Raw genomic sequence first — 12,186 nt, 5'->3', positions numbered from 1 at the left:
TCTGCCCTGGTGGGCCAGTAAAACTAATCTTATACTTCATGAAGGGAAAACACCTTCCCAGGAAACACAAGACTGATGCATTTCATACAAGCTGTAACTCTTACAGGCAGGGATGACCTAGCAATCAAGGACATCTCTGTCCAGGCAACAGGACTCTTGTTAATGAATTTGCTAATAGTTGCTTCCTATTGACTTACATTGGTCAAAGTTCGGTCATTGTCATTACTGTCTGAATCCCGAATGCTTGACCTTTTGAGTGATGTGGCAGAGGTACTGAAAGACAAGCACCATTCCTGGGTATTTCCCTAGCTGGGATGGCTGTTGACTGGATAGATACCTGCCCCCTACTCTTCTCTCCTCATACTCTCCCCAGTGGAGAGCTGGTTCAAATTCCATTGTTTCATTATCCTTCCTGCGCAAATAACTTCCAAATTGGCATCACCCCTGTTCCATTTCCACAAATATCCCCCTGTCTACCAGATACTTCCAGCAGGACATCTCACAGTCACTTCAAGCCCAGAATTTCCAAAATCACAAATTGTCTCCCCTTGGAGAAAGGTTTTTCTCCCAAACAGTTCATCTGCTGGTAACTCAACAATGCTAGTCATCCTTACTTTGGAATCCTTTATGAACCACCTCTTATATTTATCCCTTACTTTTCTTCCTAAGTAAATTTTCTGGGACCCATTTCTTCATCCTGAGTTCCACGGATATCACTCTGCTCCCTAAAGGCCTGGCTCTTGCCCTGGTAGATCTCGATTTTCTTGCGATTGCAGATTAGGTTCTATCTTCAGATTCTGGGACTCATCCCATTTCTAGACAAAAGAAAATTAAAGAATACTGGACTAATTGTTTTCCTCCCCCACAGGAGCAAGCATCATAGTTTAATCATGCATTGGAACATTTTAAAATTAATTTTTATTAACCAAGTAATAAGTGAATATTCTCCTTCTAATAATTAAAACATTACCATTAAAGCTAAAGTCCCCATTGACCCTCCCTACTTTGCCCCCAGTGAATTCCCAGTTTGTTTGTATCTTTCCAGATCTTTTCCTAAGTTTTAATACACATATATGCATTCATAGAAAATACTATTGTTTTCCTTTTTTCTAATACAAATGATCACATATAAATGTAGTATACTGTACATATTCTGTGATATGTTTTTTTTAACTCAACTTCCATTTATTCAATGAATATTCTTCAGGTAAATGCTCAGTGCCAGGCACTGTTCTGAATTGCTAAGAATACACTGGACAACCAACTGAGAAAATCAAACCCCCTGAGTTCATAGAGTTCATATGGACGATCTGTTTGCGTAGTACAAATAAATACATCTCATGCTTTTCAATGACTATGTAGTATTCCATAGCATAGACATGCTGGAGTTCATCTAGCCATTCCTGTATTGATGGACATTTAGATAGTTTCCAATGTTTGGCTATGACAATACTACCATGAGCAGCACGCTTATCAATGCCTCTTTGGGCACATGTGCATGTCTCTCTGGGGTAAATGCCAAGACATGGAACTGCTGAGCCAAGTGCCGTCCAAAGAGGTTCTAGCACTTCCAGCAGTGTGTACAAGAGGACTCACTTTGCAAATCCTCGCCAATGCTTGATATCATCTGAATTTTATGCATTTTACTTATCTTACGAATGCAAAATGGAATCTTGCTGTTATTTAATGTCAATCAAGTTCTCATAAAATTCCCATTTATACACTGGGGTGAAATGGATGAAATGTACAGGTTGAGTTAAATCACTACAAGCCCTTGCTTTTTACAAATTTACATTGGTGGGGACAGATATGAAGGATAACATAGGAAAAGATGGCCATCAAGTGACCACATAAAATAAAGTAGCTATCTTTGGTTTCCTTCCGCCTTCTTTGTGGATAAGTTTCATGATCCTGAAGCTCCCTGGTGGCCATTTCTGATCTTCCTCTGGTGTGGTCTTCTATGTCTGAATTTCAGCTCTTATAATCTGCCTGTGAAAGAACACTTGGCAAAGCTAGAGGGAGGATGTTGGTGAGGGGAAGAAACAGCACATGCAAAGGTCCCTATGCAGGGAACAACTGTGCCGGGCACAGAGGAGGTCCCACTTAACTGGGTGAGTGAATGGATTAGTCATGAGTGGCTCAATGTATCAAAGTTTAAAATAGGAGGTAGAGAGTAGTGAGAGTGAGGGTGGAGGGGTAGGTAGGAGCCTGACCACAAAAAGCATAGTATGACATACTAAGGATTTGGCCTTGGTCTTGTGGACAATGGGAAGCCCTTCCATGTTTACTAGAACTCATCTATAAAACTGTTGTCTGTTGTCTTGACCTTATGGTTAAAGTGGAAAAAAGAAGATAAAAAGCACTCTTTAGAGAAGTCTCCTGGTGGTAAGATCACTGAATTAAGATCAGTGATACTAATTAGGTGGTTTGATGCACACAGAATTGGAGTGAAAGTATGAGGATGACTTTGAGGGAGAGTATAACTGTAGGACCAATGCATGCCTTTGTTCAACAAGGGTTTTTTGGTGCTCACTCTGTGCAAGGTACCATTTAAATGCTGAAGATATCAACTGCACAGAAAAGGTAAAGCTTATACTCTCATGGAACTTTTGTTCCAGTGGGGGTGGGCAGTGTGAGGGGACAGACAGTGAACAGCCATGTGCTATATCAGGTGGTTGGTGCAATAAGAAAAGCGCAAGTAAGGAGAAGGCACTGAGAGTGATTAAAATGAAGAGCAAGAGTGAGCAATGCAGATGGGAGAATGGGGACATCAAGGTAGAGGGAGTAACAAGTGCAAATGTCCTGAGGCCAGGTATGCTTGGCACATGCAGGGAACAGATATTTATGGGGCGCCTGTGATACACCATTCTTGAGTTGCTAGAATAAAAAGGTGAGCAAAGGGGGCAAGATTGCTGCTCTTATAAGAAACACCTTCATTATGTACTATCTTTTATTAGTTTCTTTCTTAGAAAGTGTATTAGTTTGCTAGGGCTGCCATGACAAAGTACACAGACTGGGTGGCTTAAGCATCAGAACTTTGTTTCCTCACAGTCCTGAAGACTAGAAGTCCAAGATCAAGATGTCAGCAGGGTTGATTTCTTCTGAGTTCTCTCTCCTTGGCCTGTAGATAGACATCTCCTGGTGTCCTCACGTGGTTTTTTCTCTGTGTGTCTCTGTGTCCTAATCTCCTCTTCTTATAAGGACATTAGTCATATTGAATTAGGCCCATCTATATGATCTCATTTTACCTTAATTACTTTTTTTTTTTTTTTTTTTTTGCGGTACGCAGGCCTCTCACTGTTGTGGCCTCTCCCGTTGCGGAGCACAGGCTCCGGACGTGCAGGCTCAGCAGCCATGGCTCGTGGGCCCAGCCGCTCCGTGGCATGTGGGATCTTCCCGGACTGGGGCACGAACCCGTGTCCCCTGCATCGGCAGGCGGACTCTCAATCACTGCGCCACCAGGGAAGCCCTACTTTAATTACTTTTTAAAGGCCTTATCTCCAAGTGTAGTCACATTCTGAGGTACTGGGTTTAGAACTTCAACATATGAATTTTGGGGAGATACAACTTAGCCCATAACATAACTATGTTATCTTTATTTTTTATTTTTTTATTGAAGTATAGTTGCTCTACAATATTATATAAGTTCCAGATGTACAATATAGTGATTTACAACTTTTAAAGTTTATAGTCCATTTATATTATTATAAAATATTGGCTATATTCCCCATTTTGTACAATATATCCTTTCAGCTTATTTTATACCTAATAGTTTGTACCTCTTAAGGCCCTACCCCTACTTTGCCCCTCCCCCATTCCCTCTCCCCACTGTTAACCACTGGTTTGTTCTCTATATCTGTGAGTCTGCTTCTTTTTTGTTATATTCACTCATTTGTTGTATTTTTTAGATTCCACATATAAGTGATATCATACAGTATTTGTCTTTCTCTGACTTATTTCACTTAGCATAATGACCTCCAAGTCCATCCATGTTGTTGCAAATGACAAAATTTCATTCCATTTTATGGCTGAGTAATATTCCACTGTATATATATACCACATCTTCTTCATCCATTCATCTGCTGATGGACACTTAGGTTGCTTCTATATCTTGGCAATTATAAATAATGATGCTATGAACATTGGGATGCATATATCTTTTCAAATTAGTGTGTGGGGGGGTTTCATATATATATCCAGGAGTGGGATTGCTGGGTCATACAGTAGCTCTATTTTTAGTTTTTTGAGGAACCTTCATACTGTTTTCCATTGTGGCTGCACCAATTTACATTACCATTAACAGTGTAGAAGGGTTCCCTTTTCTCCATATTCTCACCAACATTTGTTATTTGTGTTCTTTTTGATGATAGCCCTTCTGACAGGTGTGAGGTGATACCTCATTGATGTTTTGATTTGCATTTCTCTGGTGATTAGCAATGTTGAACATCCTTACATGTGTTTGTTGGCTGTATGTCTTCTTTGGAAAAATGTCTATTCAGGTTTTCTGCCCATTTAAAAAATTGTATTGTTTGTTTTTTTGATCTAGAGTTGTATGAGCTGTTTATATATGTTGGATATTAATCCCTTATCAGTCATATCATTTGCAAATATTATCTCCCATTCAGTAGGTTATCTTGGTTTTTGGCAATGGTTTCCTTTGCTGTGTTATTTTTTTATTTTTTTATTTTTTATTTTTTTTGCGGTACACGGGCCTCTCACTGTTGTGGCCTCTCCCGTTGTGGAGCACAGGCTCCAGATGCGCAGGCTCAGCGGCCATGGCTCATGGGCCTAGCTGCTCCGCAGCATGTGGGATCTTCCCGTACCGGGGCACGAACCCGTGTCCCCTGCATCGGCAGGCGGACTCTCAACCACTGTGCCACCAGGGAAGCCCCTGCTGTGTTATTTTTAAGTCAGCAATAATTATCGTTGACTCCTTCTCCCTCTATCTTGTCACATTTCCCTCCCTCCTTCTCTGTTTGAATGGCCACTGCACACTGGATCTTTGCTTTGACAGGAGTCGTTTTCAGAATGCATCTTTCCCAGGAGACAAGGCCACTGAGAATCTTACCATAGGTTAAACAATAGTAAGCACCCTGGGTTATCTTTCCCATTTATCAAAAATCGTTAGCTTGATCCTTGATAAAATCCCCGTGAGGATGCTACCTTGTACCTGACCAGGTAGGAGCCTTCAACAGAGCTGGCTCTGAATGGTTCTGCAGCAGCAGCTAATGTAACTGAGGCATGGAATATGACAACTCTCTCACAACACTGGATGTCCATTTCATCCTCTGCCCCATCTCCTTTTCAAGGAGCCGAATGACATCATAAAGAACTGTTAACTGTCTCAGGACCAGACCCACTAGGAAGAAGGTTGGCTACCCAGGACTGAGCCCAAAGCACATCCACACACTGGAAAGCATTTCTTACTACAGAAGACTGGGCACCTTCTGAGCTCAAAGGAAGATACAGAATTCATGGGTGGGGGTGGGGACTGTTTCTTCTCTTCTAACCATTTTTCCAATCTCTCATTCCTAAGCCCATTTCCTTCCTCCCCCTGTCCTCTTTGTTTCCCAAAGAAACAGGCTAACAATGTCTATAGAATTATTGAGCTTTGTTGTTTAAATTCATTTGCAGGAATTATTGACCCCATAGAACTTAATGACACCTTGGAGTTGAGGCTCTTTGTGTAAATCCTTCATCCTTTACAGATTAACAGTCAGATGGGATTTGAAAGGGCCCCAATGTCCAAATGCTAAAACCTATACCAGACTTTCAGCTGAAAGAAAGTTACTATTCCTGCACACTAGCTTGATTTTTTAAAAACTAGACCACCAACACAACAAAATTCAATTGATGTTCCTTTCCTAAAAAAAATAATAATAATAATTTTTTTTTTTTAAGCCGAGAGACTGATCAACTGGTTGAAAATCAGGAACATGAACAGCTTTCTCTCAAATGTACTATGTTCATGGCCTGTAAAATCTGATTCCTAACAATGTCAAAGTAATTAAGTGTATATAAAGCAGCCACAGCCACTAAAAGCAGATTTTATTTTAACTTAATCCATGGAAAATAGGGAACAGTGTACTCCTAGGTTCTGCATAAAAAGCCACCCCTCTATTGCTAGAATTCAGAAGTGTAATTTTTATTTTAGTGGAGATCTTCTCCACCCTCCCCAAAAGGGAGCTGAATTTGTTTGCCTTTAGCCAGGTTGTAGTGAAAGCATGAGACTACTAACTCCGTGTCGGGTTTCTCTGGGATTAGAAGGTATAGAGGAAGGGGTGCAGTCCTACTGTGTGAGCCCATTCCTCTTTAAAATGAGCCCAGATGCACAGCCGGGCCCTGACTGACACGCACAGCTTGGGCTAGCGCCGTTATTACCCAATCAAGGCATCTGCCCATTTCTAATCCTTCAATGCAGAGAGACAGTTCTACAATCCCACATAATGTGTACCAGCTGAATGGATCCCAATTTATCAGTAAAACTATAAATTGCAGAACACCAGGCTAAAACTAAAGTAATAAACCCTGTGATCCCTGTACCATACAATTTAGGCCGTTATTTAAGGTCTCCAAGGAGGTCGGTACCATAAAAACCATTTCTCAGGAATTCTGCCAGCTATAGGAGCTCACTGCAACTGTTCGTGCTAATATATTACAACTTGTTTATTGCACTCCCAAGCATCCGCAGCGTCCGCGGTGTTACCAAGGGAGGGGAAATGATGCACATACCCTCTCGATAGGCAGCCAGATTTTTGTTCCGTATGTATACAAAAAAAAGGATGCTTTTCCTTTTCTTATACTCTTACTACTCTGCACCCCTCTCCCCAGAAACAGCTCGAAAGCTCAAAGGAGATGGAATAGGGCCTCTATTAATCTTTATACCTCTTTAGGAACTCTCGCCACTTTCACTGCAAAGATATCATGCAGCTGTGTGGCAAAGTTTGTGCAAAATCTGGGGTAAACAGGAAATTGAGAGACACACAGATTGAGATGTTAATTTCACAAAGCATCCACATGGCCTTGGGCAGGTTATTTAACTTCTTTGAGCCTTCATTTCCTCACGTGTATTTTTGTTTGTTTGTTTCTAAGAAACAACAGTGCCTCTTTAAGGATTAAATGAGATAACAGATGTAAAGAGCTTATTACAGTGACTGGTTTATAGCAGGAATTTGAAAAACGTTAGTTCCTTTTGCCTAATTGTTTACTGCACGACGGAATATAAGATACCAATTTGCTACTTTTATAAAAGAGTTTAATATATTGGAAACAAGATTTTAGCACATTAATTCCAGCTATTTGCCTAGTAAAGAAATCTTCAGTGCAATTTCTAGGCTGCTGATAAAGAAAAACCCCTGTATTAGTTTTCTAGGGCTGCCATGACAAAGTACCATAGACTGGGTGGCTTAAACAACAGAAATTAATTTACTCACAGTTTTGGAGACTAGAAGTCCAACGTTGAGGTGTCAGCAGGTTTGGTTTCTTCTAAGGCCTCTCTCCTTGGCTTGTAGGTGACCATCTTCTGCCTGTGTCTTCACGTGGTTTTCCTTCTGGGCGTGTCTGTGTCCTAATTTCCTCTTATTTCAAGGATACCAGTCATATTGGATTAAAGCCCACCCTAATGACCTCATTTTAACTTAATTATCTCTTTGAAGACCCTATCTCCAAATACAGTCACATTCTGAGGTACTGAGGTTAGGACTTCAACATATGAATTTCAGGGCATGAAATTCAGCCTGTAACCCTCTCCTACCTTGCCAACCCTGTTTTAGCCATGGTAGGGGGATAGAGAGGGCCTGATTCCACCTGAGGAGGTTTTATGTGGGTCTAGGTGCCATTATATGCTCATTATCATCTTTTAAAATATGAAGTGTATTTGGAAACTCACCCATTATATTGTTTAACACACGAAACAAATCTAGCGGATGTAGAAGTTTCAATAAAAATAATATTATCTTATGACACCCACTGCCTAATTGACTACCTCGTGAAGAACTTGAGAAAAAGTGTAAAGCCTTCCCAGTAATGGGTTAGTAATCTGCTGACTGTGAAATCATTTAGGTTGCTGAGAAGTCATTTCCCAGTTAATAGAGCTGGTAGTTATCTAGTGTGCCGTCACGGTTGGTTTGGCTCTTGATGGGTAATGGTTGGATCACAGAGCTGGACAGCTGTGCTGTGAAGAGGCTCTGCCCATCGGCATAGGGCCTTGCTTCTCTGCTCTAGGGACTAAGCTTTGAGAACCCAGTGGCCTCTTATCTCTGTGTGGAGAGTGTAGCAAGCCAAGGCAGGGAGGAGCCCAGAAGCAGGGCCATGGGGACTGGTTCTGGGGAGGTGTATTAGTTCCCTACTGCTGCTGTAACAAATCTCCACATATTTCTTATCTTCCATTTCTGGAAGTCAGAAGTCCCAAATCCATTTCACAGGGCTAAAGTCAGGCTGTTTGTTGGTAGGCTGGTTCCTTCTGGAGGCTCCAGAGGAGAATCTGTTTCCTCACCTTTTCCAGCTTCTGGAGGCCATCTGTATTCCTTGGCTGGTGGCTCCTTTCTGCCTCTTCAAAGACTGCAGCATAGTGTCTTCAAATCTCTGATTCTCTGACCTTGTTACCATTGTCACATTTTCTCTCTCACTCTGACCTTCTCTTTCACTATAAGGACCTTTGTGATGACATTGGGCCCACCTGGATAATCCAGGATAATCTCATTTCAAAATCCTTAGCTTAATCAATCCGCAAGATCCCTTTTGCCAGGTGAGGTGACACATTCACAGGTTCTGGCATTTGGGATATGGACATTTCAAGGGGCCATTATTCTGTCTGTCACAGGCCTGGCAGATGGGCTCTAGGGTGAGGAGGTAGGAGGTTGTCAGCAGCTCCAAATTCCAAGCCAAAGAGTTTAACCTGGCTTGGGGGTGGGGAGATGGATAAGCATGTGTGCACATCAGTTGGGGCTGGGGGGAAGTGTGTGTGTGTGTGTGTGTGTGTGTGTGTGTGTGTGTGTTTTGTACAAAGATAGGGTTCAGGAGGCCCATGAACTATCATTCATTCCTGTGAAAGTGTCCCTCTCTTTAGATTCTCAAAAGTATCTTCACTTCTACTAGGTTAAGACCTTGCTTCAGGCCCCAAACAAAAGAAAGAGCTGCCAGACCCCACAGATCTCAGAGCTCCCTAGAACCATCCTCTTTGCTCATTGTCACAAGTTCTATTTCTTTCTTTTTTCTTCTTCTTCTTCTAACTTTTTTTTTTCTGGCTACCGTTTATTGAGTACTTACCATGAGTAGATAGAGTGCTACATGCTTTATCTCTTATTTATCCTGTAATCCTTGCTGCATCTGTTAGCATGAGGTGTCCTGCCATCACAAATAAACCACAAAATTGTAGTGTTTCGACACCAAAGAGGCTATTTCTTGTCCACAGGGCCCTCTGTTGCTGGAGCTCTGGTCCCAGGGCAGCTTTCCTCCACGCGATGGGTTTGCTATGAAGGCCTTGTCCATGGGGCTGCTGCACATCCTCCAGGACCTGGGATCCTCTGCCTCTAGCACTTAGCTGGGGAAAAGTGAGTAGAGAAGGTTTACCTGCTCCTTAAAAAGTCCTAGCCAGAAGAGGCATGTGTCTTTTCTGCTCACATTCTTTTCTCTAACACATGGAATACTTGGCCACAAGGGGGACTGGGTTATGCAGCTGTCTGGCTGGGTGGTTTCCTCCCAGCAGTGACTCAGACTGTGCAAGTTTCAGAGAGTGAGCATTTTTGGTGGACAGCTGCTATCTCTTCCATCCCCTGAATAACCCTATTTGGTAAGATTATCTCTATTTATCAATGAACAAATCAAGACCTGGATATTTCTAATAACGTGACCTGCAGGATTCCTGCACAGACCTGTCAGAATTCTCTCTGAGTGCAAATCCTGTATTTGTAACCAGTGCCTCATGCCAGCACTTGTCCTGCTGCAATGCTTATCAACCTCCTTTTTGCCTGACAGTCCTTGGAGGGGTCAGCCACCCCCTGAACCCATGGGGTATCAAGTCTGCACACCCTGTTCTGAGAGGCAGCCTAGAATCAGCCCCTTGCTGTTCTCCTTTCCTGCCTTCTGCCTTTCTCCTGTCAAAATCCCAGGTCCCTTGTGCTGTCCCCAAACCCCATGATCCGGGTATTTTCTGATCTCTTATTTCCCTCAGTCAACAACATGGATCCATCATGGTTCATTTTCCCAGATCTGTTCCAAAGATGGTGCCAGACATCTAGCCCCAAGCATCGCCATCTTTAATTCCTCCCTCTCCCTCATCCATCCATTTACCTACCTCTGACATTTATCCTGTGCCTACTCCGTGCCAGGCACTATGTGGTATGCTCGGTAGAAATATGACCCAAGACTTGGGCTTAAGGAGCTGATGATGGCTGTTTCAGAACCCAGTAATGCTGGCATTTATCCTCCTCTCTGTTTCCACTGTCAAATGTTCAGCTCATGCCCTTATTCCCTCTTTCTTTGAGCACTCAGTAATTTCCTCACTGGTCTCCTATCTTATTTATCTTTAGTTTAATTGCTTCCATATGTTGTTGCCAGGTTACTCTGTAGAAAGCAGTCTTGATTATGTCAGTTTCCAGCCCTAAAATTTCTATAGCCCCCCAATTTCTATTAGAACTATCTAGTGTGACATACAAAATCTTCCATGATCTGTCACCTCTTGATTTTTCTAGTTTTATATCCCATTTCCCCCCTTTGCCATCATCCTACTCCAAACTGATAGTCTTATGAGTCTCTCCATATTTTCCTTCTTTACCTCTCACTAGCATATGCATCCCACACATACCCTGTTTTTTTTCTGACATTAAAGTCTTTGGTCCTGCAAGTCTCTCATTTGATTGAGTCCATTTGTGCTCTATAAATAGGTGTTGAATGAATGTCTAGGTCCTAGCTTGGTCTCTAGCGCAACTACATCCCAAACATAATACTATGTACCTTTGTTATGGCAATAAATTCACTGTATACTGTATTATATTTATTTATATATGTATCTTATCACTCCTACTAGATGGTGCTCAGGGCCATACATGATTTACCTTTAGTTATGACATGCCAAACCATCTTCCACCTGAGCACAAATGCCCTGCACATAGTAGGTCCTCAAAAAAATTGTGTGTGTGTGTGTGTGTGTGTGTTGAATGGTTAGACCCTGCTGGAGTACTTTGAGGATTATAGAGTCTATTTAAGGCACACAGTAGCCTCTCCTCTGGGAACATATCATGCTAAGGTGTTAATGGCTGATAACTGTGCAGAACCATTTCTATAGGGGCATTTAATAAGGAATCTAAAGGGATAAGTGTCTAACTTTAGGTTCCTGGACCAAGTGGGAGAGGTGTTTGGAGGCAGGGCTCCTCTAATCATTCCTCATGGGCAATGGGATCCTCAGCACAGAGGCAGCCTGTCTGTCCACACTGGAAACAATTTATGCCTAGGAATTAACACTAAAGTGAGGTGCCCCAGATACTGATGGAGCCTGGGGTACTGAAGTGGGAGACACTGGGTCATCTATCATTTAGCATAAGATTGGGCAGAATATAGATTGAACAAGTTAGTAAACGTATCAGAGCTGGGGTGTGAATGAGAGCTCTACTGTAGGGCTCTTTGCAATAGTCACCTCTCTGGGTGCTTCTCACCAAGGTGGAGACGGACTTACAGAACTGAAGTGTTATGAAGCTTCACTGTTGCTTTGTTTAGTGAGTAGGCAGCTTTCTAACCGTGCCCTTTTGATAACCACAAGTGTTGCTGTCTTCTTCATTTGGTGCCAGTCCTGGGAAGCACAGACAGTCTGGGGGTTGTGTCTTTATTAGAGACATTAGCCACCAAGGGAGCCAGCTCAGAGTTTCACATGATTTTCTGCTGAGTAGGAGGCCAGCAAAGTCACCAGGCACCACATGATTTAATTAGAGACAAGATTTCAAGCTTTGTTTGTGTTCCCAGGATTTGGCGTGATGGTACAGCTGGGACCCTGGTATTTTGGCATCCTCTGTTTAGGTAATTGGTACGGCAGGGAGGGCTTCATTGGACCAACAGTAAGTTTTCTCCACTGAAGGTTTACAATACCCAAAATACATTTCACTGACTTTAAATGAGTCACTGGACACAATCCAGCCAAGGAAGGCACATGTCTTAGAAACTCCGTTGCTTAAATTCTTCTCTAAGGCTTTGGAA

Source organism: Hyperoodon ampullatus (genome assembly GCF_949752795.1).
Source record: "Hyperoodon ampullatus genome assembly, chromosome: 11".
Taxonomy (NCBI): Eukaryota; Metazoa; Chordata; class Mammalia; order Artiodactyla; family Ziphiidae; genus Hyperoodon; species Hyperoodon ampullatus.
Note: the sequence above shows the minus strand (reverse complement) of the source record.